This window comes from Ambystoma mexicanum, chromosome 4q (genome assembly GCF_040938575.1).
Source record: "Ambystoma mexicanum isolate Mex_15411 chromosome 4q, UKY_AmexF1_1, whole genome shotgun sequence".
Lineage (NCBI taxonomy): Eukaryota > Metazoa > Chordata > Amphibia > Caudata > Ambystomatidae > Ambystoma > Ambystoma mexicanum.
In genome coordinates this window covers 1,027,514,800-1,027,541,453 of record NC_090928.1, presented here as the reverse complement: position 1 = coordinate 1,027,541,453, position 26,654 = coordinate 1,027,514,800, and positions in this window count along the sequence as shown.

Here is a 26,654-nt window from a genome sequence, read left to right as displayed (position 1 = left end):
GTTACTAACACCATGCTTCCACTAGACACTGAGAGCTGGGACAGGCAGCTGCTCATGCTGCACCTGGAAATAGAGAGGCAGGACAACCAGGCCAGGGCACAGGGAGTACAGGGAGGGAGGAAGAGGAGGAGTGCCCAAGCAAGGCATGCACCGGTCCCCAGGGTCAGGCCCTCAACCTGGGCTCTCACAGACAGCCAGTTGGTCACTATGTACGCCTCAACAGGGAGACCATAACTGAGCTTCTCACCAAAATACAGGATGACATAGGGAGCAGGATCACCATCTGGACAGCTGTGCGCCTAATGCTGAGGTTAGTGCCATCCTACAGTTCCTTGGAACTTGCACCTTCCTGCACTCCGTGGCCATGATGCACGGCATGGCACAGTCCATATTCTGTGTAGTGGTGGCACAGGTGCTTGAACCCTCCTGTGGCAAGTGTAACGTCACATCTCATTGCCTACCACCCCACTCCAGGTCAATGCCATAAAGGCACAGTTCTATGCAGAGTTTGATGCCATTGCCAAATGCAAAATGTGACAGCGGTCCTGGACTGTACCCATGTTGAGTTGGTGGCCCCACAGGCCCACAAAGCCATGTACCGTGACAGCAAGCACTACCACTCTTTAAATGTGCAGGTGACCTGCGACCCCCACCTGTACATCATCCACTGCTGTGCCTGCTCCCCTGATTCCACCCACGATTCCATGGTCCTACGGAACAGCACACTGCCTGCATACATGGAGATGCACAGAGGACAACGGACGTGGATAGTGGGCGAGTAAAATTGCAGCGAAGCACCTGGCCAAATGGGGTGTGCCAATAACTACACAAAGCATGGCATGACAAGCGAATGCAATAGATGTACCTGTCCACCTTCCGCACCAACATCACAGTACAGCCCAGGGAGCATGCACATGTCGGACATACCTGGATGGCGAATCTGATGTACACATACAGTAGTAACTCCTAACACAAACATGACTACATGTACCAAAATGCAACATGAACAATCCAATGCAATGCTGACAAATGGCCACATCGCATCACACAACATTATCCCCGCCAGCACCACAGCCATGCACCTATGTGCGCCCAGCGCACAATACTGACCTGGTGGCCCCAGAAGCCCATTGAGGGCAGATGGAAAAACCAGCATGCCACAAGCATGTGAGGTATACACTGCCACGACAGCCACCATGCAAGCTGCACATGTCAACGATAGACAACTTATGTAACAGCTGCTGCATGGGAACAGGGTGCTTGTGAAGGGAAAACAATGCATGATATGCGTGACACAGCATGCACAGACATTGCACAGACACATGCCAAGAAATTAATACCCATATGCATGCACATGATGTCCATTGCCCTGATACTGTGTAAGGCCACCCCAGAACATTGCACTGTGACTGATGCCTGGGCCTCACCCCATGCAGGTGACTCCAGATACCCACAGATGCCCAGGCTAATGACCCCTGTGTGTGACACACAAACACGACAGGATATTGCCTGCAACCACGCTCACAGCAGGACCCGTGTGTGCATTTAGTGTACCGTTGGCCTCCTGAAGGCACGATTCCGCTGCCTCGACCACACTGGTTGAGCCCTGATGTACGCTCCAGAGAAAGTAGGTAAAATGTTGCTTGTGTGTGCCATGTTGCACAATCTCTGCCTGAAGAGAAATGTTCTGCCACCCCCTCACGTGGCAATGCCACTCCCAGAGGATCAGGATGTAGTGCCTGTGGCAGAGGCAAATGCACGCATTGGCAGAGATGGCATGAGGGATGGGAGACTGGCTAGCCAGGGACTGATAGACAATTTATTTTGATATATTCACATGGCACAAGCCATGCACGACTGTGTGACACTCAATCAATAAACCCGACAATGACCCAATCAGGAATGTCCTTACATTGATGAAGTTTAACAGATTTAATGAGATGATGTGGCCCAACTGTCCCACCTCCTTCATCTCACCACCAACTCCCCAGCACGCTATCCTCCCTCCCTTCTACCATCAACTCCCCAGCACACTATCCCCCTGCCCCCACCACCTACTCCCCAGCACACTATCCCTGCTCCCTCCTCCCACCAACACCTCCTCAGCACACTGTCCCTCCTCCTACATCCCACTACCAACTCCCCAGCACACTATGCCCCCTCCCTCCTCCCACCACCAACTCCCTGGCATGGCCACTCAGGACAATAAGTGTCTCAATGTTAATTGTAACCGTGGCCTCTTTCTCCACATGCCAGCTTCTGGTGATCTTGAGCCCAAATGGTGCTGGGACCGGCGCCTTAATGTGCTCTGCTGCGACTCCTCAGGGGGAGTCATCAACTGGAGGCTATCGAACCTGGCCCTCGGATATGCTGGAGTGTGACCTCCATGCTCTGTCGGATGGCTTCTGTGAGTGCCGAGACCCATTCAGTCATCTCCCTGACCCTCTGCCCATACACTGTCAGGGCGGGCATACTGGCAGGTGCCTTTGTAGGTTCCTCATTATGGCCTTCACAATCCTGCGGGTGGCCCCTTGTAGGCAGTCATGGATCGCCTGCACATGTTGAGAGTGTGTATGCCCTATTCCTCCTTCTCCCTCTGTCACCGCTCCATCCTCTGCAGCATGGTGTTGGTGGCGGTGTGTGCCGTAGGGCAGAGGGGCTGTGCTGTGGCTCTGGGCTGTTGTCAGGGGCACCATAAGAATGCATGTCAATATCCGACTCAGATGTCTGCGCACGCTGGCAGCGGTGTGGCGTCTCAGGGATTTGTGGCCTTTCTGTAGGTGGTGACACTGGGCTGGTGTCCCACTGTGTCTCCACAGTCGTCCTGTCTGGAAGTGTGGCCTCAGTTTCAGACCCTCCAGCTGTGGGAGTGGGTGCAGTGGGCCTTGAGGTTCTGGTGAGCTGCGTTGTTGACGTGCGCTTGGCCCTGCTGGGTTGCAGTGTCTCATGGCAGGACATCTGCCTCGGCGTAGCCTGTCTGCGCCTTTGTGCGGTGTTGGTGGCTGACCTCGAGGGCCTCCTCCGATGTCTCTGGCGATGGTTGAGTGCCTGTAGGGACATAGGAAATGTTGGCAAGTATGGTTGTACCTTGTGTGTTGGCATGCAAGACACATTTGCCATGGTACACAGTGGGACCCCACACATTCGGTCAGATGGGCATGGTTGGTCAGTGGAGATTGCATGTGGGCCCAGCATTGTGGAGATGGTTGCGGCAATTAGTGTGTGACACATGGCCAGTTGCTCTTTGGTCTGTGTGTGGAGAGGGCAGGGTGTCAATGCTGAGGCAGCTGATGTATGGCTTGCGTGTTTGTGATCCTTCTTGCCCCACATTCCTCCCTGGGTGGAACTCATCTTGTGGGTGTGGGTGTGGTAGCTTACTCCTTGGCACTGGCATGGCTCTATGGGGCACTGCTGTGCAGCCAGCAGGGTTGCGCTGTGGTGTACAGTGATTGGCTAGCTGAAACCATGTCAGTGTAGGGGAACGTGTACTTCCATGTGGCATGACTGCCTTGCCAACATGGGGCAGGCCAACTGAGCCTGCAACATGCTGGTGTGACTGCTGCATGATGCTGTGGTTGCTCAGGCACCACCATCCTACTGGCACAGGGTGCAGCAGCAGGGGTGTGGTGTGCATGGCACTTGGATAGATCACTTGCCACCCTTCCCCTGCTGTAACACACAGGGATGCCCTTGGTGTCCTGCCACATGGCTGATGTGGAGGGTGGCTGGTATGCCACCCCGTCACTTCACCCTTATGGCATGCTCAGCTGCTGGGTCTGCTAACATGTGCCCATGTCCACTGGGGCATCTTATGCTAGGCTATCATTTGGGCATGCACTTGTGCTGGGGAGTGCCTCACCTGCTGCCTCCTATCTGCTGGCACCCGCCTCCACAGCTCCGACTCCCTCAATTTCCTCCATATCTAGGACTGTCCTGCACTTTTCCTCCCAGGCTGTGAGGACCAGTGGTTCCACTGTGCCTCCTCCCATGTCCAGGGACTCCTGGTGGTGTTGGGACATCATTCCACACACCCTGACCCTCAGGTCATACCACCGCTTCCAGCAGTCCTCTCCATCATGGGGTATGCTCGCCACAGCATTCGCCTTCTGGCTGATGGCATGCCAGAGGGCTGTCCTGCTCTGGCCATTGGTATTATGCTGCCTACTGCCATATAAGTTCATCACAGTGGGCAATGACCTCATCAGTGAGGACCACCAGCTCTCCCTCGCTGAACTTGAGTTTTCTGAGATGATTTTCAGGCACATTGACTCTGGTCCTCTCCTGAGACATTCTGGCTTATTTCCATGTCCGGAATGCTGCAGGTAGTGGAGATATTGTATGGATTGTGTTTTTAAAGATGGGTGCAGCAATGCTTCCTGTTGCTGCGATGATGTAATTTTGGTAGCACTATTAATGGCGATATTTTGGTGGTGACCCTTATTTCGGTGCAGTTTCTGCTAGGCGCTAATAACGTTACTGCCGGAGTCAGGCACTTGTTCACACTAGGTTGTGATGCAGCGCTAATTCCACCACATGACCCAGAGGTAATGCTATTTTCGCTTGGCGGATATTACCCCTAAATAACACCATACTCCTTATGAGGCCGAATGTATTGTGTTTGGTTTATGACTCCTGATATAAGAGAGGTTGTTTGAGAACATTGTATGCCTTCTACTGTGCAAATTACTTTATGAATAAAGTATTTAAAGCTGATTCTTTGTGCTCTTTGGTCCGCTCTATTTCTGGATAAGTGAGTGTTTGTGAAAGTGAATTCACTTTAAACAATGAATTAGTGACCATTGTGAACTGTGCCCTCTTGGACATATTAACTAGAAATAAAAACGAGTGCATATAGAGCCTTTAGATATGTATTATGGTGTATTGTGTTCATACAATTGGATAATGCTGAGAACAAATTAGCTGTAAGAAATAAACCTTTATATTGTAAAGTTAAGTTCTTATTTTTCAACCTCTAATTTGATGGGCCATATAGAGCTGTTATGTGACATACCGTCTTTGGGAATGTAAATGGGAAAGTACAACACTTCCTACACATTTCCCCACATAACAAGGTCTGGGTGTAGTGGAGACATTCAGCAATTAACGGAAAATATGTTTCCAATGTCGCGTTATGACCAAGTACAAATTGTTGAAATAGCTCAATGTTTGCATTCTCGACTTTCACACCAGCGCATGGCAGTATTTCACTAGTTGGAATGATATGATAGGTTACTTATTTCTTGCAACAATACGGATTCAGCTTTTAATTCTTCTGTGGTTGATAAATTGAGCACCAATAAGTTGGGCAATAACACCTGTTATTATAGTGCTTAGAATCGGGAGGAAGAAGCACTATTTGTGAGCAAAAAGTATTATTCGTATACAATTGTCTAAAGAAAAAGTGTGACTTCTTTTAATATAATGCCTTCTACAATAAAGCATTTAGTGCTTTGGCTGTAAATTAGAGTTGTTGCTAACACGAAACATATAGAGGTCTGGTGAATGGAGGAGAATATGCACAGCCCACATCACACTATATGATCGGATTCAGAGAAGGCACTGATTTGGAAAATGCTACCTGAAACTAACAGAAATAGATTTAGGTGCTTTTCCACCCAATAGGTGCCTGCCACTGAACGCAGATAAATGGAAGCATTGGTAAAGGCAAGAAAAGCCTCACATAACAGTGACAAATCATTCCCAAGGACACGAGGCTTACTGCCCTTAAAGCAATCACATCTTGCATTGCTACTAGCCTTGCACCTGAACCTGCTAGAGGTGGAAGGAGAATGAGGTGCAACAATGGAGAATGATGCCCAAAATATGCAAGGACAAACACTCGCCCTGTGAACTCTGCAATAGTAAAATCCTACCGTTTGCTGCCTGGCCCAAACCTGTCTACTGCCATGCTCATTTAGCAATTAGCCAGGAGGAAACCTCAGGGCAACACATTTGTCTTGGGATCAAGACAATGCAGAGACACACAGGTTCGAATCCTGGATCCTCGCTAAGAGACTGCTGTACGATTATAGAAGATGATTTTTTTTAAATGAATGACTCTCTTTACTGAAAGTAATATGCATGTGCAGTCACCCATCAGTGGCACAGAAGTATTTGATGTGTTGCTAGTCATTGATAGCACTTGATTTATTGTGTTCTTATGCCAGTTACTGTGGTAATGTGGATTAGGTTTACCAAGTTCCACCCCCACTATTTCTTTTTGAATGTGCTTAGCACATAGATGTATTTGAAGGTAGCAGGTAACTTTATCTATATTGAAATTATCCACTTACTAGGGCTGAGACTGAAGGTGGAAATGCATGCGCCTCATTCTAGGTGGTAAAATGGCAATTCATAAGCTATCCCCCTGCCATTGGGTCCCTAAAAAACGCAGCACACAGAGGCAGCGGTACTTGTCACACTAGAGGAAAGTACTAATTTCAAAACAAAGTCAGAGCAGTGTCGAATTCCCTGTTTCTCAAGAAAACACTGAAAAGGCAGCCATAAAGCAACAGCAGTACTGCCTTCCTCAATACAATCTCTTAGATTACCGCTGATCATGATGCCTCCCTAGCAAAGTACAGAGATGGTGCTTATTGATCTTTTGCACAACCCTCTACAAAATGGCTTCCCCCTCCACCTTAACATCCCATGATGACAAAACTCATTATAGGCCTGACATAGAACTGGAAAGTGACATTCTTCTCTGGGTCAAAACCTCCCTTGAGTGCACATGCTAAGTATTATATAGACGTGGAATGTTAGTAATGTTCCACGATTGGTCAGTCTGTGGACTCGTTTAAAGGGGAAGTTCACTCAAAAGTTTTATTGTCTCAAAAGATGGGCCATGATAAAAAAAATATATATAAAACATATTTTTAAAGAAAGTTCCTATGTAAAATTTTGAGCAAATGAATCTCAAAGTTTGGACATGGGGGCATTCATTTTGTGAAATGAAGCAGCCTCCTCTGTTCATGTTAAGCTCTGCTCTGCTGGCAATAAGCAAGCAAAAGCCCCCTACTGGGAGCTTTTGCTTACTGCTGCCAGAGAGCAGAGCTTAACATGAAGAGAGGAGGCTGCCACAGTACTTTCATTTTATGTTTTCTGTGCTCCCCAGCCCAGGGAAGCAGAGAAAACATAAATTCAAATGCACAGCAATTATAAATTCTTTGCTGGCCGGTGGCAGAGTTTTCATAATTGATGCAACTTTCTTTTCTAGTTTGCAGAGCATGGGAAACTGAAAACTAAAGTCGCTGCAATTATGAATACTCTGCTGGTGGCCTGCAAAGTATTCCTAATTGCCTGGATTTTCTTTTTAAGTCTCCCGAGCTCCCCCAGCCACGGCAATCATAAATACAACAACGCAATCGTAAATACAACCATGAGCCGGCGGAGCCCGGGAGGCTTAAAAAGAAAGCCATAAAAATCATAAATACAATGCAGTTGTATTTATAATTGCCAGCACTTTTGCTTTAAGTCTCCTGGGCTCGACCTGGCTCGGGGGAGCTTGAGAGACTTGAAACGAAAGCCACAGCAATCATAAATACAACAATGTATATATAATTGCTGGTACATTCTTTGTAAGTCTCACAGGCTACTCCATGCCGGGAGAGCCGAGTAGACTTTTTAAAACAAAGTCACAGCAATCATAAATACAACACAGTTGTATTTATAATTGAATGGACTTACGCTTTAGGTTTCCTGGGCTCCCCCAGCTCAGGGGAGCCCAGGATAGCAGAAAAAAGCACAAAGACGCACTCACCAGCAGCACAGGGCAGGAAGGAGCCTGACAGCATTCTCTGCTCTCAGTCTGTAATAAGTAAAAGCTCCCAGTAGGGGGCTTTTGCTTCATTATTACCGTGAGAGCAGAGCTTAACACAAGCACAGGAGACTCATTCACTTCGCAAAATGGATGCCTCCTTATGCTTGACATTTTTGACTTTGAGCCTCATTTGCTCTCAAGGAACTTTCTTTAAAAATATTTTATATATATATATATATATATATATATATATATATATATATATATATATATATATATATATATATATATATATGATGTATTATCTCAAAAGATGGCACATTATAACAAATATATATATATATATATTTGTTATAATGTGCCATCTTTTGAGATAATACATTTTTTAGAGAGCTTTCCCTTTAAGATCTAGTTTGGAAATCACCTAATGCCCACAGACTGACCAATGGGGAAATCCACATCAGTCTCACGATCTTCACTGCTTATGGAGCTCTCAGTGAAGCGCTCCCTGTCTTTGCTGAAATCCCTGCCACTGGAACCACTCCCTCCTTCACCCGAGCTGCACCAGACAGACGTGGCCTGGGATGTCTATCACTTCCAGCCTGTGTTCCTCCTGCACACGCTCCTTCCCTTTAACCCGGGTTGCACTTGCAACAGTGATCCAGGGCACTTTACTCCACCCTGCTGCCACACCGATTCTTTGCTGGACCACACACAATTGCTCCGCTTGTTTTTCGGGCAACGGCTGGCAGATGTGGCCTGGCCTTGAATCCACACCCGCGAACTGTCTGGTTCTTTGCTTTGCCTCACCTGACAGATGCAGCTTGGCACATTAGTTGGCACATCGCATACTGTGCTCCCTGTGCCCTATATTCAATGTGCTCCTTTGCCCAAATAATTCTCTGAAACAGCCCAGACAGTTTCCTCCTCCCCAGGTCAATGTTTTCCCCCCTTTCATTAGGTCCCTAAAAAAGAAGATAATAGCTTATTAGAACCCACCCAAGGGTTGTACCAGAGGGTATGGACCCGCCAAACTTGCCAAATGCCCTTTCAGGTGTTGGCCTTTAACATGCTCTTCGGGGTGCATAAAATCCAGTATGGCTCTCAGGCATGGTCTTTCAAGCTTAATTTGCACAGAGAATTTGAGTCCCAGTATCCTGAAAGTGAATAAGGACCCATTGATTCCAGGCAATCATTGCTTATTTAGCCATGAATCCTGTATGTTGCAATTTTCTGTCTGCCATTCTAGGTGCCCGTTTCTACCCCCAGCTCTTGCTGCACTTACCCTGTTCTCTTCCTGCTGCCCTCCTTCCTTGCTGGTGCCTTCTAGTGCTGATATACCACATCTACCCGCACTTGCGGGAACATTCCCTGCCACAGCCCTCTCCTCCCGCCTCATCTCCCTAAATGACATAGTACACTCTTTAGGACTACATGGGTCCTCAGGGGCCATGTCAGAGTGTATTATCATGATGAAACATTGTTTCTGTTTTGTAAAAAAAAAAGGGGCAGGCCTACACTAAGCCCTCTAGCTGGGTGCTAAAAGCATTATGACCTAGACCCCCTAGGCAATAATAAACCCTACTAGCCCTCCTTCCACACCCTTCGTTTGCTTGGAAACCTAACATAGGATCCTATGCTCCCAACCAACAATACTGCCTTTGGCTCTGGGCAACAATTCTTAAGTAGTACTTAGTGTACATCAGTCCATTGCATCCCATTGATCATTGGACTTGCAGCCCATTCATTGTAAACTAGGCCTTCACCACCTTATTGGCAGAACTCATGGACTCGTTATCATCCCGCATGTCTATGATAGAACATTTTTCTTCCAGTAAAGTGTTCTAATGATGTTTACACATTGCCCACCTGACTGAACACAAGCCTGAAACAGATGCCCAAAGAAAGAGAGGACCACTTTCAGACTTTTATCTAAATAACATGAACATTCATTTCCTGTTGATAGGTCCAGAGAACCACTGATTTGCATCAACGCCGCTTTTACCATCTGTGCTCTCTTTCTTCACTTGACCCTTTAAGTGAGTCTTCAAGCAAAACACCTGCATTCTCGTTAATGCAGACAGAAACAATGCTTTTTTTAAAACCTACAATTAATGCTCCTCCTTTGCAGAGAGGAACGTAACCACAACTCGTAACCATAACCCCATAGTCACCATCGCCAATGTCGCCCTATAGCATGTATATGTGTTATGCATCGTATTAGCACACGACTGACTCTGATGTCAGCGTTCATAAGTACATGAGCACGATTGGATATGTAAATTGCTTATATTTCCGAAATGTAAAACTCCTACATGCCGACTACACACACATTCAAAAACTCACATCGAAGTTAAATGTTAGCTTCATATGTGTAGAAGGCATATAATATATGTGCACACTGATGTATATCTTTTATACAAAGTCTTCATATACGTATAGGGGATGCATAGTTCGTATGTACCCTACTATACGTTTGAAAACTCACATTAAAGTCAGGACTGAATGACGTCAGTTTTAATATGTATATTAGACAGAGCAGAGATGTAAACTGCGTACATGTAGGAAATGTAAAACTCATATGTCACGCCACAAACTTAGGCCACACTCTTACACCAAACACTCATATTACACCCTCTCTTGCACCACGTTTACTGAATACAGAGAAGATGTACATTTTGTACATGTACACTACTATGTGTATGAAAACTAACTTCAAAGTTAGGTTTGACTTTCATGTGAGTTTTCATATGTATATGTATATGAGATGCAAAATGCATAATTTACAAAATGTACAACTTCTCTACGCCTCCTACAGATATACAAATATAAAACTCACATCAAAATTGAACCTCACTTTAAAATGTGCTTTCATATGTCAAATATTAGGCAGCTTACATTAATGCCATAGTTCAAGTGAGTATTAAGGGTGAGCTTGTAGTATTATGGAGTGAGCGTTTACACTTCAACTTAACTTTGTGGTTGAATTTGTAGGGGTGTACAGTGTTTGTGCCTTAACGTTGTTTTTCCTACTGTTTGCAAACTTAACTTTTTGTTAGACTGAACTTAACTCTTTAAATGTTACATATGCATTGTTCTGCTCTTGACAGTCCGTCTTCAGTGCTGATAAATCATTTGCAAATTCCTCTTCTTTTCCAAGTTTCTGGATGCAGTTGAATTGGATTCCCTGGAGACAGAGGCCCCACCTTAACACAGGCCCCACTGTGCAATCTGATGAGGCATTTTGGCATAATATTTGGCATATATCATTGCTCGAAACCCCAATAGAAAGCATCGAGGGCAGAACTCTAATCTCAAAAAAATACTCAAGGGTAGGTATATTACAGAACAATGATACTATACTTTATGTGCAATAAGTCACAAATACACACAGTGAATCCTAAGGTCAGATGGGTCTATCCACGTAGTGTTGTGTGAAACAGCATTATTCTTTATTCAAAAAATATCGAAGGTAGCACAATTAAAATGTGCGTAATTCATCAAATCTTGGAGTCAGACTGCCACACATAAAAATGAAAACAGTATATGAAATCTAGTACAGATCATGCACCACTGTGTGATTCAAAAAAAGCCTACCACCATACAATACCTTAATATAAGTAATGTGCTCAAAGTCTGCCGATACAGCTATAAAGGCTAGACAAGTTAACCGAGAACCGAGGAACCAACATGTTTCAGTATTTGCCACTTATTTGTCTGCCTTCATCAGGGTCATCGAAATCTGTCCACCTTGTATAAAGGTAGCCCAAACTAGATGTAGGTAAACAGCAAATGTTAACTATGAAATGCGAGGAGAAACAATTTCCCCACATCTCATCTGTGCCTTGTAATTTTGGCGAAGAATAATCCATGCATGCATGGCTCACGGAAACATTAGGAAATCTATGCACGCGTTGGCTCGGCTTCTTGAACACCTAAAGTGGAGCGCAATATCGAGTGAAGCAATCGCCCTCCACTTTGGGAAAAGTTAAAACATTATTCACAAACACTTAAGGATAAGTGTGTCAACTTTTGTGTGAGTTGTGCATGAGTGCTCTAAAGTGACCACCTGGTCTGAAAACACAAGGTAATCACTGTGTCAACACACATGAACAGAAAGCCAGAGTATTGACACTACAAAGCAAAAACATGGCTCCCAAATTACTATTTGCATGACACTATAGATCAAAAAAGGGTGTCCTAATTTTTAAAAGGCACATTTTTCTCAAGTTTTATCACTGATCAGTGATTTCCAGATGTTGTGCAGCACAAAACTACCTGAGCCTTTTTATCTCAGCAAAGCATCCTTTGGAAGCTCCCAAGTCTTCTTCCTAAAGACTCAGAAAGGCAGTCGCGCCATTGTTTGCGCTGCCTCTGCGGTCCTCCTGTCCTGTCCTCTAGTAAACTGCAGCCTGTGCTGCACAATGACATCTGCTGAATATCTCTGGCAAAGCGGTGGACAGAACAGAGAGGCCGCGTAGGCTGATGTTCCAGTCTGGAATTTTAGAGAATAGAGCGTGTCAGGGTATTATTTATCCTGCTGCAGAGACCTTCTTCATCAGAGGAAGTTGAGTCACCGCTAACATGCACTCTGGTTCTTTTATCGAGAGCACTGGTGAGTGTTTACGTCCAGTCTTCCGTGGGCCTTTGTTTTGATACCATATCTAGTTCCCCTTCTGCATTGTTCTTTGGGGCAGACATGGCTTACTTGGGCACTTCTGGAATGTCCCGCGTGATGTGAACATATTTTTATGCACCGTGATCCCTTGAGGTTTGGCTGTGGCAGGCGGCTCAGCCATGTAGCCTTTTCCAGGTTCATCTATTTATCAACTTTTTTTCTTTCCCTGCAGTCTTATGAAAGAAAGAAAAAAAAGACTAGGTCAGATAATATAATCATCAGTCAACAAGATCCTTGCCAACATGTAACCTCCCAATGGGCTCGGCAGAAAACAGATTAATTAAGGGAACACATGTTGTACTGAAAACACTTGTTCTGACATGCAGATGGCGGGAAAAGTTGCATCCTGATTAAGCGAAACATTCCCCAGCCTTTCGGAGCTTCCGTCTTTTGATAGCAGGCAATGTGTTAGGGGAAATATATTCCCAGTACTGCCCTCTGATCACACCACAAAGCTACCTTGTTTCCTATAAGGGAAAATGAAAGGCATGACCACAAATATTTATGTTAATGTCATTATTCTTGTGAGCTTATTTCCACACTGCAGTATTTCATCATCTCTGGAATGCAAGGTATGCTGCGCATATTTTCGACTCCATCAATTTAAAGGTGCAGCGTTGTCGGTGGAGAGGCTGCTGCCTACAAACCCACACAGAAAGGATACAACCCAAGATAGTGCTCCTGGGCATTCAGTAGGGGCAGTGTGGAGGTGGGGGGCAAGCAAAAGACATGCGGGTGGCACACTTCAAAGTGATGTTTGGGGACCCCTTTGCCTACAGCTGGGGAAACCTTCTTGCATATGTTGAAAGGAAAAATGCAGTGATCAAGTAAAGTTTATGGTTGACAAATGCATGGACTTTTGAAAAATGGTACATATATTTTTTGGGTGCAAGCAATTTCAGTTGGTGATGTTTTGCAGCCCAGGATCACACATTTTAACCCATAATCAATGTATATGAAATGGGAACAAAGAATTCAGTGTACATAGGCAAAGTGGTGCATTTATTGGAGAATATGTTTCCCTGGGCACATTCCATTCCCACGGGTGATGTGGGGTGTAATCAAAAGCCCCAAACTGAAGGTCCATGTGAAAAAGGCCTATTTATCATTACCAAAGGAAAAGCAGCATTTTAATTAACAAAGCCAAAAGAAATTCAAAGGTCCCTTTCACATGAAAAAACAGGATTTTTAAACACTGACACAAAAATGGCTTTGCATGTGTGTTTGCAAGTTAAAGCAGTTTAATGTGAAAAATGTTCCCCAGCCAATTTCAAAGTGTCATGGAAAAAGACATGGCGTGTGTTGTATATGATGTGCTGCATATTGCGTAATGTATTATGTTTTGCATGCAAAATACCAGCAGACATTTGAAAAGAAAATGCCACTTTATTTCCATGAACATTTTTCTGTAGGCCTGTGGCAAACCCTTTGTTTGCTGTGGGACAAATGTCACAAAGAGCTTTCCCACGGAAAGCCTGGGTTACATCCCCCCAGCTATTTTACAACTGCAATAAACTGTGGCTTGCTTGAAAGGTGTGAAAAACTAAGTGTCCTTTAGACTTGCTGTCTGTGCAGGACAATTTCCCTTGGCTGAAGCATGACCAAAATGTAGAGAGTAGGTCTAAGAAACAGGAGCTACAATTAAGGGGAGCTGAACTTTGAAAGAAATACAAGAAATGGATGTCTTTAAGATCGAAATAGTGGTCTCTTCCAGATAAGAGGACAGGCCTCGTGACATCACAGGAGCTGGCCTAGCTCATTATCTACAGTGGGGATCCCTGTGTAGCAAATGCATACCCTATTTACCAGCTGAAACTACAACTTCAAACAGGCAACCAAAGAGATGAATAAAAACTCTGGCTCAAAAATGGCAATTGGTGCTGGACGAAGAGAAGCTCATATGTGCACAGATGAAGATTCCCTTTGTTTAAAAGGACTATTATCATATAGGTCTTTTTCCCCAGCAACAATAAGTAAGATTTTCTTGATGTATGTGTCAGTTGTAGATAATTATCAGGCGATTTTTGTAATATAAAATTCATCCACCTATGACTCAGGGAACTGTAATGTTTCTGGATGTTCTGAAAATATTTCGCTCTGTTATCATTATGTTGTACTTTTATGTCGTTTTGTAAAGGTTTTCTAAAACCAACACAAATAAAAAAAATAAAAAAATGTCCCAAATTTGAGAGTTGGTGACCGGGTGGAGGGTGAAATTAGTAATATGGGGCATAAATTGCATGTTCCTAACGGTTAGGCTTTTTTGCGAAAATGGCAGAAAAATGCACAAGGCCGTGCAAAATGGTGCAAACCTGGTGGTCATCTTATTTAAAGTTTTTGCCAAACATTTGACATGAGAACAAATGCGGATTGTAAATGGAGCTGCCATATGTCTGATCCAGACTCTTAACCCAATCCGTAGAGAGATGGGCTGGATTTGGGAGTAGAGTGAAGGGCTAACTGTTCAATCCTAGTTGCGCGAACTCTTGCAGGGTTCCCCCAAGATTGTAAACTTGATGGTGTCATCGCGGCTATATAAGGGGGAATGCACTATTAGGAGGAGACAGTGCTGCAGAAACTTACCATCAGACAGAGCTGCAGAAATTTACCATCAGACATAGCTGCTGAAATGTACCATTGTGGAGAGCTGCTGAAACTTACCACCTGACAGCTGCAAGAAAACACAAGAGAGTTTGCTGAGAGTACATATGGGTGGAACTGTCTATCTTTAGGAAGACCTAAATGCTGACTGGGTCCTATGGTGGAGAGCGGGAGGCCATCCTTGAGAGTGGAGTGACCAGACCCCTGCCCTATCTTTCCAGAGGTTCCTGACATGCAGCTGGCTGTCCTGAACTTTAAACAGAGGTGTTCAATGTAATTAGACTTGAGCCTTTTGTAACCAGAATGTGGGGGAATCGACTGGCTTTAAATCCTTTCCTTTTATAGTGGGTGGAGGGGGCCCAACTGTGTATATCCTTAGCATATTTAACTAAAAATATTAATTTAATTTATTCCATTTGTCACAACACAATGGGGTGACTATTGTTAAAATGATCAAAGTTCACTTCCCAGTGTGCGCTGAAAAACTATAGCCAATAACTTATTGGGTAATCCTGTTTGTCCTGTTGACCCCAACTTCTTTAAGGAAGAGGAGTGTCCTTGTTCCTATATCAGTCCAATCTTTTTCTCCAACTTTCCCCAACCCAGGCCATTCAGTGGAGGGGGAGACTTAAATCCAAAATTCTTCAACCATCCTAATTTTTCTGTCACATTTCCCCAGCACAGACCAAATTAGGGGCGGGGGGTCTGAAAACAAACAGCTAAATCACCCTGGGTTTATTTTAAACCAAAAGTGGGGGTGAAATCATAATTGCCATATACATTTGTCTAAATCTGAAAAAATCAAACTGCTAGCCTTTTAAGCACGCATGAAAAATCAAAATTGCACAACACTACATTTGTAAATTGTTTTCACTGACCAGTGCTAATTATTTCTTGAAGTGAAATTTGTAGAAAGTAAAGAACTGTGATTTGTGTCCTTTTCAAATCACTTGTGTGATTTATTTATGTTGAGAGAAGTTTATTGTGTTGTGCCATGGATAAAGTGGTGTTCGATATTTTAGTGTGAGTTTTGTAACATATTTCAAATAAATATAAATATATTTCCTGTAACCCAGCCTGGTTCTTGGCTCATTTGTAGCTCAGGGGGACGGATCCATCCAAGGGGCATTATATGCATCTGGAATTGGGCTGAATAAAATAATCCTTTGTTTGTTGCGTGACACCTTGAGTGGGGAGGGAAGGAACTCCCTGTGTTGAGGGTGACCTCTCTATAAACTGTTACAGTGATTTCCCAGATTGTGTCTTTAGGGTTGCATAACATGAGCCTCCGCCTTGTACTTCATTAATCTCAAACCATATTCGCTCTCTCACTAAAGAGCTAAAAGCCAGGTAAAGATGTCTGTGATTATAGAATGCCTTTTGTAGCGGTCTGTCTTTATCCAGCCAGTGCATGTTTGCCTCATTAGAGAATATGTGTATATCACCAACCCATTTTAGGGCTTCATTCTTTGGCTAAATCTTAGCTTAACTAATGGGGTGAGAGGGTGATTGGCTGTAGGTTATCACGGGACATATTCATTGGCCACGGCACAGCCAATCAAAAAAAATCAGCCAGCAGAAGAAACCAGGGGAGCCATAACCCTGAATAACCACATAAGGGCGTTTTCTTCATCTGAGTCATAAGGGGCCCACCAAGTTGTGAGGCCCCATTTCAGTAGTAAAAGTTGAAAGGCCCTAACGCCAGGCCTGTTCTAAAAAATCACTCCACAAAGACATCTTATAGGAACAAGGAGACAAGTGCAGGAGTAGCCACCGTTTCTTGTGGCCCTGCACAGTGCTTATCGATGTGTGGGATCTGGATTGCAAATCAGTATTAGAAATTAATTCCCACTTTTCTGCTCGGAGTTTGAAGCAGTATGGCTCTAGCTCTGAGGAGCAGCGAAAGTCTTTTATTTATTTTTGAAGGAACATCTAAGCCATACACATAGAAGTGTGTGATGTGTGAGGTCCATTTGAGATCAGATTGTGTAAACTAGGGTGTGATGGGGAGTAGAATGGAAAGATAATTGGGACGGTACACGATAACAGACATGATTTTGACATATTTACGCATAGGGAGATGAAGTTATTTTCCCAGAATAACAAGATGGTCTGGGTTAAATGCCAAAATCTGATTAAGAATTCTAGGAGTCCGGTTGCAAAGTCGGCAACTTGCACATGAGACTACATCCCTTCGCTCACGTATGTAGCACTGCAGCCAAATGAAGCAGAGCACTGTATGTATGTATCATAGCCAGCCGCAGGACAACACTAAAGGCATTTCCCCAGGGGATCTCGTATAACAACGCGCATGCGCATTTATAGTGGGTCATAGCACAACTATACGCTATTGAAAAGTGCCATGTTACAAAGTATGTCATATAGTGCGCAGGCGCATTGCATTTTGAGAGGCAATGCCACGGAGCCAAGCTATTGTTAGGAGGTAGCTTCAAAAAAGGGTTTGGTTAAATACGTATGAAAACGATGCATAAATGCATTACAGAAGTTTTTAGAGATTTGTCTTATTGTTCCAGGGTATTGTGCAAACGTTTTTGCAGGCACAGTGCACAATTGCCTCGCACAATTAACAATTGCGTAAGATTTTTACAATGAATTACCTGGTGGTCATTTCAATGGTTTTCCCCCAGCATTAACATTCATGCTGAGGGAAAACCCTAGGGGCTTGTCATGCAGATCTGAAAGGGCAGGCAGACCTGGAGACCACCTCCCAAATTCCATTTGACAAATGCCGGAATGTAAGGCAGATAGGTAAAAGAAGCAGTACAAAATGATATCAGGACATGTTTTAGAGAAGGTGATTAAGGAAGTCCTGCACTGAACCAATCAGTAGTTGTCTCTGTCACAAACGACCACGTTAGAAGGCCTTCTCTGCAAGCCTCTCATAAACCTTCTATGCTAGTAAATGTCGCACTTCATTAATGGTTTGGACCAACCCTTGTTCAAATTAAGTAATAAATACTCATATAACTTAATCGCTTTTATTCCCATTTTCGGTCTGATATTTTGACGTGAACAACTTAGATTCAGAGCTTTATTAAAAAAAAAATAATAATATTTTTCCAAAGTCTCAATCCTTTAACCAGACTTATTATCTGAATTGCATAGCCGGAATGTGTTTCGGGCTAAGCTCTTCCTCAGGGCTATTTCCTGCTGTTCACAAAATTATTAAATCATAATTCTGAGAAAATAGATCCTGCTTCCAAATATTCCCTTAATGTATGCAATTTGCAGAGTGCATATCTCGTTAGTGGATAGGTTTGTTTTTGTAAATTGTTTTTTGTATCCTTTCATGTATTAATCAGTTCCATTGTGTTGCATTGTCACCATTTCTTTCGTCTGCCTTAAGTACAATTCCTGGGTTTCCCACTTTTTCCTTTACTGTCCAGTTCTGATCTTCATTCTAGCGTGCTCCGCGTGATCACTGACAATTATACCAACACTTTAACTCATGCATATAAATTGGCTGTATCAAAGAAATGTGATGGTGGTTGCCACTTTACGAAGGAACAACTCTTGGAAGTGTGTGGCATTACTGAGTCAGAGCAACTCATGTACTGTAATTTCTGCCTGTTCCAATTTACACCTTTACATTGCCAGAGACATTATATAGTAGAAGAAGGCACCATGACAAAATGACTACTGCCTTGCAAGAGTACAAGGAGGAGCAAGTTGCTAAATCGCATACACAGTCCTTCTACTTCCACAGAACAAGAATGATCCAAATCATAAAGGTAAAACAGGCACAGCTAAAAGATATTCCTTCTTTGCGTTTTGTTCTAAAATGGTCCAAGGAAGGCTTTGCTCTGAGAAAGGGTCTCAATGTGCTAGATACAGTAGAAACCCAAACATCAATGTAATACAGTTTTAAAATAAAAGAATGTTGAATCAACATTCTATAAAAATATACATTCTTTACTAAACAAATCCATGTACAAATAACTATTTAAAGCACTATAGCGCATGTAGCGTTTGAGCAATGCAAGATGTGGTAACTGCTAGTTAGGATGAATGAGTGACACTCCAGTTGTTGGAGTCGATGTCCGGTGATGGTTTGAAGCTCTGATACTGATGGTCCGATGTGCAGTTCAACAAGACAGTGAGTCAATATCAAGTCATTGGTAAACAGATAGCAATGTACAGTTGGTTTGAGCCAAGCAGTTGATGGGTTCAGCTTGGTTTTGATACAGAATCAAGCTGGTGCAGAGTGAGAGCAGAGAGAGAGAGTGCCAAAAACAGCACCAGTGGGTCCTGTTGATTCAACGGCTGCCGATCATGGTTTTTCAAGGTGGTTTGAAGTGGTTTGATGGTGAAAAATTGGGATCCTTGGAGTTCAGTCTCACAGGATGCTTCGAGTACCAATCAAGAGGCTCAGGGGCAAGATAAACGCTTGTTCTCATTCTTCCAAATTGGAGGAGGCTGGCACACACTTGCAAGAGCCCTTCACCTCCACTGAGATCCTGGGTACCGGTGTAGCTGACAGAGAGGCAAGTTTTGCTGCAGCATCAGGTCATCCTCTATGTGCCCCGGCATTGGTTAGGGGGCAGAGGTTGCCTCTGCGTTTGGACACTCAATTTAAACCTCACTGGTTTATTAATTAATTCATACATTAACCCTAGACACCGACACAATCCTAGACAACTCCCCTCGCACCTCATCACACCTTGACGCCGCTCGCCACTCTCCTACCACCATCCTGCATCCAACTCCAAAATCAGAGGTGCACTCTGGGGTGCCTACCACCTCCCTCCTCAGAAGGCTATTCCCCACCCCCCTTCCCACACTAACTCATCCACCCTCTCTCTGACACCTATTGAGAACTCCCTGATACCCCACGCCATGACACCATGCCCCCTATCAAACTCCCAAGCCTGGGGAGCCCTCTGGCGCTCCAAACAGTGTGAATCCACCTCTTCCTCCACTTGAACCTTCCAAGGAACTTCCCTCCCTCCCTTCCACACCCCCTTTCACCTCAGTCCTTCCACCTTAACCCATCGGAGAACTCACCTCCCTCTTGCCTACCACCCCCTACCACCCTCTCCCCTCTTCACGACCCCCGCCAACAAACCACAACCTTCATATCCCTTCCCCTCGCTGAAAGCAGCACGACTCACCCTCACAAGAATGGTAGCTTCATTTCCCTCCCCCTCTGACCTGCCTACCCTCTCTCACACCCCTATAGCACCAAAACCCATGAAATGCAGAAAACGAGACTGGTCCTCTTCCCCAAATCGCTACTCCTCACCACTTCTACCTCAACCTGTCCTGCCATTCTCTCCCTCCCATACCCCCTCACACTCCTCCCTGCCATCACCCTGCTTCCATCCCCTCTCTCTTAACTTCTCACCCTGCACGCCAGAATCCCTGACTCCTTCCAGACTCACTCCAATTCCTAGCCCTCTAAACTCCCTCACCCCCACTGACCAGCTGTCCACCCACTCGTCCCCGCTCAGCCCTACACACACCCTCACATATCCACCTCTGCCCGCCTAATCTTCGCGGCCTCCTCTGACGTAACCCCATCTCCCATCACTCTAATTCTACTGGCACCCTTCCCCCTCCCTAACCTTCCTCACCCTGTCCCAGCAAAGCCAGAATGTTCTATCCTCACCCACCTCCCCTCCAATCTACCTAGCTACTCATACTCCCACTCCGATGACCTCCTCTAAGACCACATCCCCTCTTGAAGTGAACTGCATCCTTTTTAATGCCCGCTCCGTAGCAAGAAACAGACACAGCATCGACCTCCTGTCCTCGGACAAGCCTAACCTCATCTTTATCTCTAAAACCGGCTTCTCCGACGACTTGAAGCACCTCCCCCCCGGCTGCTCGCTCACCCCCTGCAATAGACCCTCCATAGGAGGCAAAGTGGCAGTTTTCTTCAATTCTCATTTCTCCGTCTCACTCGTCGAATCTGAGACATGCATTCCCTCATGTGAATCCCTTCTAGTTAAGTTCTTGCTACCGCCAACTTTCTCCCACAGCTTCCTACTCATCTACAGACCCCCTGGTTACGACCGACATTTCACCAACAACCTCTGTGATTCTGTAGCCACCTATCAAGTAAATCATCCCTCTCTCAGACTCCTTGGAGATTTCAATATCTGGTTGGATATTCCCACCAACCACATGACCCATCCTCTAGTCAACAGTCGCGATGTGCTCAACCTCTCCCTTCATGCGACTGGTCCAACCCACCCAAGGGGGAACACCCTTGATGCAATTTGCAGTTCCCATGACCAGATTTATATATCCCACCCCAAACCACTCATCTGGACCGACCACTTTGTCATCACTTTCTCCATCATCACCCCTGCCCCTCCCCCTACAACCCTCCTTCCCTTCCCCAAAGACCTCAAATGCTGGAACTAAGTGAAGGTCCTTCCTGACCTTGCCTAAGCCCTACTTCTTAGATTCCATACAACGCCCCCCGCAGACAGAGCCTTAACCATCAACTCTTTCGACTCTTGGCTCAATGACTCACTAATTCCTCAAACCCCCTCGCTCCCCACTTCCTCTCGCAATGGACCATTCCCCAAATGGTTCACATCCCACTTGAGGAGCGCCAAAAAAACAAAATAACTCTCTGGAACACAAATGGCAAGCATCTAAGACCGATTTTCAGCAGATCCATGTTTGACTTGCACCATCATAACTACAAAGCTGAAATCCGAAAGGCCAAAAAAGCCTATTACAACAAACGAATTCTCAACTGCAGCAACTGCAGCAAAGAGCTCCACAGAATCATATCAGAATTCGTCAAACCCACCTGCACCTCTAGCCAATCCACCCCATCTCAATCCCGCTGCGACTCCCTCTCCCTACACTTCTACACCACTGCTCTTCACAGGACAACCTCATTTAACAACAAACTGTCCCTCCTCTCTACCCTCTCACAACCGACCAATCCTACAACCCCCTTGACACCATCGCCCGACCCCCAATTCCCCCACCTTCGACACCTTTAACCCATCTCCAGAGATGAGTTTCTTGACCTACTATCCGCCAGCAAACCATCTGGGTCCCCAATCGACCCCTGCCCCCCTCTGTCCTAAAAGAAATATTCTTGTCTACCTGCGCAGGAGAACATGCAAGAGCCATAATAAATGATTCCCCCACCTCTGGCATCTTCCCCGATGCCTTCAAAATTGTGCATGTCAAGCCTCTTCTAAAAAAACCATCCCTCGACCCCCTTGACCTCAAAAACTACAGACCCATCTCGAACACCAGATTCCTTGCAAAACTCATTGACCAAACAGCGTACTCCCAGCACAGCACCTTTGTAGAATCCAACAACCTCCATGACTCTGCACAATCAGGCTTCAGACCACGACATGGAACTTAAACCACTCTGACCTCGATCTGGGATGATCTTAAGGACACTGCAGACTCTGAAGGATGCACTGCACTAATTCGCTTTGATCTCTCTGCAACCTTTGATACAACTAACCACTCAATCCTCCTTGTCTGCCTCCACTCCCTCGGAATCCGTGGCACTGCTCTCAAGTGGATCGCCTCTTTCCTCAGCAACAAGAAACAAATAACCCTCCTCTCCCCATTTGTCTCAGCTGCTCGCTTGGTTTACACTGGAGTACCGCAAGGCGCATGACTATCTGCTCTCCTGTTCAACCTCTGTATGACCACCCTTCCTGGAATCATCCGCATGCACAAGAACTCGTGCTACAACTACGCTGACAATACCCAAATCATCCTAAGAATCCCCAATTCTGGCACCAACCCCGAGCCCGACCACGAAGCCTGTCTTCGTGATATTGACCGATGGATGACAATAAACCACCTCCTCTTAAACCCAACTAAAACCAAAATCATGGTGTTTGGAAACACTGCCCTTCTACCTCATCGACTCCCATGGCCTCTGTCCTGGACACAACCCCCCCACCCCTCTCCCACACAGTAAAAAACCTAGACTGCACTATGGACTCTGGCCTAACCCTCTCCCGTCAGATCAACAATGTGTCAAAATGTTGTCACTACCATCTCAAACTTCTCAGATGCATCTTTCCCTACCTCTCCTTCCCGAGCAGACTTGCCACTGTTTGTTATTGTCTGTATTAATGTCGAGACTGGACTATGCCAACTCCCTTTACCTAGGAGCCCCGGCTTACCATCTTAACAAACTTCAATGTAACGCTCACCTGGTATCCACAGGGACGTCACTCAGCCTGTTCTGACCTCTTACGACCTTGAACCCTTCCCTGGAGTCTACTCGACTAGAGACTGGGCCTGAAACACAGGATTGGCAGAGTTCCCCTCCCTATTGTCTCTGTGTGCTTGAACCCCTTCTTCCCCGGGGTCCAAACCCTCCCTTTGATCCACAGCTCACCTTGTTTTCTTGGAAAGTGTGCTCTCCATCCTGCTTTCAGTGCAGGGGCGCGTTGATTGATGCAGGCTCGTTGCTGCCTAGTTACTTCACTGGCAAGAGTCCGACAGGTAAGTATAATGAGTCTTTTATACAGTTCTCTAACTTCGTTCCTTTCCTTCCTTAGATGATGGCCGGCGTCCGGGGATGGCGACGTGCTGCTGAGAAGAGTAGCGCTGAACGTGAGTGAGAGCGCGATGCGACCCTTTCGTATTTGTATTGAACTGAGTTCTTTTTCTGTGTCTTTTAGGTGCCGCCACGTTTTCAGCGTGGATGCCAGTTATGAAGAAGAAATGCTTTGAATAAGCGCGGTATGCGGCCCCTCTAGATGTTTCCACGCTAACCTGGAGTGTCTTTTCCCTCTTGCAGACGGATGAGAAGTTCCGGAGACACAGTTCCCCCAGAGCGGCTGGGATTCAGGTAAGCGTTTGAAGCGTGTACAAAAAATAAGCAAAGATTTGCTGAATGCTTACTAATGCCTTTTTTCTGTTCTTTTCCCTTTTCCTTAGGAAGCGGCGTGCCGGGATGGGAATGACCCCACCGAAGACGCCCGCAGAACTAAAGGAGTGAAGAATAATGGGCAGAAGCGCCGCAAGGTAAGGCTGTTCCTAACGGTGTTCGTGTTCTTGCAGGAGCTGAGCGCAGAAGAAAGATACAGGCCTACTGGAGACCGATCTGAACACGGTGAGTGTCATGCTGCAGGTGCAGAAAACACAAAGCATGTTTCTCAGCCTGGGCGTGGCTTAAATAGTCTCTGGGTATCCCAGGTGTCTCTGGGCTGAACCACACCCAAAAGACTAGACTGCACATGCAGTTCTGGGAACCGAAATATGTGGGGGCATCCATCTTGTCCCCATCAATGCACTACAAGTCCAATCCCCAATGTTATCCTATGGGAGTGAGTGAGTCTGGTGCCACAAGCGCCAAATCTGACTCCAAGTGGGTCTTTGGAGGGATGGAGAGGCCCTTGAGGGCCATGTAGGTGATTGTGGCCTAGCTCCAGCCTGACATCTTGGAGGGCTGGGGACATGAGGGGCAGGAATCATGACAGCACTCCCCCCAAGGCCCCTCTCAAGGTGGCTCTTCTGTCTGGTCCTGGTTTGTTTGGATGGTTTTGATGAAATCGTCTAAGCAAGCGAGGTGCATGGATGTACTCACAAGGCTCCCATGTCCTGTCTTGTGGACCATACCCCTTCCAGTCTACTAGGTAGTATAATTTGGATCTGACGTACTTTGAATCCAGGATGTCCTTGACTTCGAATTCTGGCTCCCCGGAGACTACTACTGGCTGCGGTGGCGTTGCTACCCGGGTCCCAGGTTGAACAGGTTTAAGGAGAGACACGTGGAACACAGGATGAATCTGCATGTTTGACGGCAAAGCTAGTCTGACCGCCACAGGATTTATCACAGAGGTGACGGTGAATGGACCCAGGTATCTTGGACGGAAAGTTCGGGTTCCTTTAATGGACACTTGTTTAGACGCCAGCCAGACTTTGTCTCCCACTTGGTAGTTGGGGGCCTTTGCTCGGTGTTGATCAGCAAACTTCTTTTGGCGATTCTTAGCTTGAAGTAGGTGTTCAGCTGCCCTTTTAAAGGTTTGAGAAATGGTCGGGTGCAAGGTTTTGACTGCTGGCATTTCCAGGGTTGTAGGAACGTCCAACTCAGAAGTATGTGGGTGCCTGCCATACATGGTATAAAAGGGTGTCTGCCCAGTGCTAGTGTGTAGGGAATAATTATAAGCATATTCAGGTATCCATAATAGGTCGAACCAGCTTTCTTCAGCTTGGTGTAACATGCAACGCAGATACTGCTCGAGCGTCTGATTTGTCCTCTCAGTTTGACCATCCGTTTGGGGATGGTGACTGGTGGATAGGTGGATGTCGATCTGGGCCATAGAGCAGCATTTTCTCCAGAAGTTAGATACAAATTAAGTTCCTCGGTCTGAGACCAAAACTGAAGGAAACCCATGGAACGGAGTGTCTCCCTGTTTGCTGTGCCTTCGCAGTGTGTCTACACTGCTGCCTGATTCCTGATTCGGCTGTGGGCGTGCCGTGCAGCCATGCAGCTGAAAGACCCGACTCTCCCGCGGAGCGGCCGCGGAGTCGGCGCTGAGTCTTGGGAGTGAACGGAGTGTCTCCCTGTTTGCTGTGCCTTCGCAGTGTGTCTACACTGCTGCCTGATTCCTGATTCGGCTGTGGGCGTGCCGTGCAGCTGAAAGACCCGACTCTCCCGCGGAGCGGCCGCGGAGTCGGCGCTGAGTCGGCGCTGAGTCTTGGGAGTGAACGGAGTGTCTCCCTGTTTGCTGTGCCTTCACAGTGTGTCTACACTGCTGCCTGATTCCTGATTCGGCTGTGGGCGTGCCGTGCAGCTGAAAGACCCGACTCTCCCGCGGAGCGGCCGCGGAGTCGGCGCTGAGTCTTGGGAGTCTTAGGAGTCTGAGGGGTGTGAGGACCCATGTATTCCTTTGGGAAGGTCATGAAGGTGGTCCTCTCTCCCAAAACTCGGGCGCAGCGGAAGACTGAAGCTGCCACAATGGAAGTAACGGCCGTGAGAAAATGAGGCAAGGCTGACATGGCGGTCTGTGCTGAAAGTGTGAGCATTGTATTAGAGGGGTCGGCTGAACTGACTTCCAATGCAATTAACGTCTCCATGGAATTATCTCCCGTTGCTCTTCAACAAGTAAGTGCTAACATGAATGCCTGTGCTCAACTTACCACGCATGAACCTTTACTCGCACTCAAAGTGGCAAGTCGTGTACTTGCCGATCAACACACACAGCAAATTCTGTCAAGCCCCTTGCCAAGCCCCCTGTCTGGTTTGTCGGATAAGCCTTGTGGCTCATTTTCTGCTGAGACTGACGTGAACGACGAGCCCTCAACGCGAGGTCGGCCTGTGTGCTGGATGGGTCTGACATGTGCTCGACTCGCCCTTGTGATGTAAACCAGAGAAATTGCAAAGGCAAGAAGTCAACGACTGGCCATCTGTCTACGACATTGTTTGAAAGTCTCAGTCCCATTAACTCTTCACTTACTGCCCCTCAAGAGACTAGTATGAACCCCAATATAATAGCAGAGCCGGTTGGCCCGATTCCAAGTGAGTTTTGCCGACAGTCGCCTGATGACGGCTCCCTGAATAGTAACAGCGAGAGCGCTATTTGTGAAACAGAGCCTCCCAAAGAGTCGATGCAGTGTTGTGATCCGGGGGCTCTAGACTCT